The following is a 2,862-nucleotide window of genomic DNA, read 5'->3' on the forward strand; positions in this document are numbered from 1 at the left end:
TTATAGCTTCATTTATGATTTTATAATTTAAAGTCTCACAAGAAATGGTAGTTTTGTGTAGTAGTGTGGAAATATTACTTAAACAGTACTGTGCAGAAGTTTTAGGCATGTTTGGGACGAAATCTGAGGCTGAAATAAGGTGTTTAACGGCGAGTACGCCCACCTGAGGGCCCAATCAGGCGGGAAGGAGGATCGACACAACCCAGGTCATGAGCTGGATGTCTTTATACATTTCCAAGGGCATGGGAAACAATCTGATGAAAACAAAACAAAAACCACAGCTTTAGGGAGGAGTTATGAGTAGATGTAGTGCTTAAACATAGCCTAGGGTACTGTTAGGTCAGGTAGGAGGGTTGCCACAACCCCCTGGTTGTCGTGTGTATGTTCTGAGCACCTGAAAACAGTTGATGGTTGCTGGGAGTATAACCAGGGGTGCAAAGGCCCAGACAAAAGAAATGCTGTTAAGCTCGACCTTGGCTGCTGAGCCACACATGTACATGTCAAATTTGTCGACACTGACTCTGGCCGCCCTTCTCTCTTCAGCCGGGGGTTGTGGAATATCAGGACCTGTGAAGAACTGTTAGTGAGCTACATGCCTAAAACTTCTGCACAGTACTGTATAAGGGGCTTTCTCACGCACTGTCTACATCACACATGAAGGCTTTTGCTGAAACATGTTAAAATCACATTTTCAATTATTTGCACCAGGAGAAACTTACAAATCATTCTAATTTCAGCATGACTCAGGAAAGGCACTTTAACAGCTTTTCACCCCCAGTTTGTGAAATGAAAAACATTTTACTATTAGAATCTACCCTTTAAGAATAGCAGTTTTGGTTGACATGGGTTCTCAGTAAATAAGAGAACAATCGTAGTCCATTTCAAGTAAGAAACACAACATGCAACAGCAATACAGCAACAGAACAGCAGTTTCCTTTTCCTGATCTAGTGGAAAACATCCAGTATTGTCACAGCAGTGATAATCATGTTGTACCTGTCTTGCAAGCTACCATGAAAAGACTCAACTTACACAACAATAAGAATGATCGATTCCTCTATCTTTGAAAAGAGACTGAAAAATCAAGCTAATTTATGTAATGCATAATGTAAACTTAAAATATATACAGTCATGTGAATACATTTTAGGAATAGGGTGCTAGGGACTCATCACAGGTGCCACAACCTGGGGCTGGACGAGGTTGGGTGGGCAGCCAGAATAAACCTCGACACATGTTGGTACACGTGTACCAACTTGTGTTGATTCACCATGTGCCTTGGCAGTAACCTGGCATGCCAGATGGATTTGTTTCACACATCCATCTTGTAAACCTCTCATAAGCTGGGTTTCCATTACACTTAGAAATGCGCAAAATCGAAATAACGCAATAAAAAACTGGTAATGGAAACACCTGAATTTTGAAAAAACCCTAAAATGTCGCCAAAAAGTTTGCACGCTTTCATGAGAAGGTTTTTCCGGCATTTTGATATAGAAATATATCACATAAGTGCTATGGAAACACTTTTTCTGCTTTTACAAGTCACCGGACGTGACGTACGGTGCCACGTGATCAGTCACTCCGAGACAACATGGCGTGGTACGCGTAGACAGAGGAAGAGACGAGACTTTTCTTAACATCATACTTCTACCCTTATGCGTGGCTTTTGCCATACATACGGACTATACCTCTGAACTATTATCTGTTGCCTTCATCTTTTGTTCAAAATTATCAAGGCAACCGCCGTAGATGTAACCAAAACCGTACCAACACGCAACAGTCGTCAGGTTTGATAAAACTGGCGCTTTAGCAGCATCCACACCAAGTTCTTCTGCCATAAATGCACCGGCCTCTTGTTGCTGCTTGCTTACATCACTACTCCGCCGCGCCCGGCGGCGCCCCTTGTCGCTGATTGGTCCTGTCACTGGCAGTGGTTGACCTCACTCTGGGATTTTACATGGTCTTCCCCCTTGTGGATGATTTGCTGTTGTCCCTAAATGCTTTCATTTTCTCATAATGTCACTTACAGTTGACTGTGGAATATCCAGCAGGAATGACATTTCACAAACTGTCTTTTTGCAAAGGTGGCATCCATCCCAGTATGACGCTTGAAGTCAAGTGCTCTCCAGAACGACTCATTTTGTATCACAAGTGTGCAAATAGAGACTGCATTGCTAGGTGTTTGATTTTACACACCTGTAATTAGCAGCTGTGGCCAAATACTTTTGTCCATATAGTCAGTGATGAAAGTTATGTCTCAATCTTCCACAGGGCCAGTGTTTTAGACTGGTGTTTGTTACTTTGTTGAATTAATTCATCCTCGTGCTGTCCATTCACAGCAGGCCCATGTGTAGTCGCCTATGCACCAACAACCCCCCCCCCCCACCATCTCTCCCTCCCTGCAGGCGGACATGGCACAGCCTCACAGAGATGCACCGACATTACACATTCAGTGCGCGGCGCAGTGGCCGACGCAAAACTGCAGGGAGCCAAGTGCACAAGAAAAGAGCCCTGTTTTCTTCCTAATGTCTTTGATTTGTAAATACCTCTGTTCCAGTGCGACAACTTCCCGGCTTGTATCTTATAACCATCAAACATTTACATGAGAAAGTTGACAAAGGCTGAAACAGCGGAGGAGGCCTCGCAACAAAGAGGCCCATTTATGTAGTACAGTGAGGGAGAGAGTCGGAGAAGGGAGGGTAGGAGGAGAAGCTGGGAGGAGAGTTGAATTAATGAATTAAAAATGTCGTGAAACAGCGGCTGGGGGGAATACTTTGGGTTTATATAGAGAGGCGTTCAGGGAGGGGGGTCCAGGAGGAGTGGACATCGCAGGCTTCTTTAACTTCTCTCCGTCCCAGAACTCAAA

This window comes from Cheilinus undulatus, linkage group 22 (assembly GCF_018320785.1).
Source record: "Cheilinus undulatus linkage group 22, ASM1832078v1, whole genome shotgun sequence".
NCBI classification, from domain to species: Eukaryota; Metazoa; Chordata; class Actinopteri; order Labriformes; family Labridae; genus Cheilinus; species Cheilinus undulatus.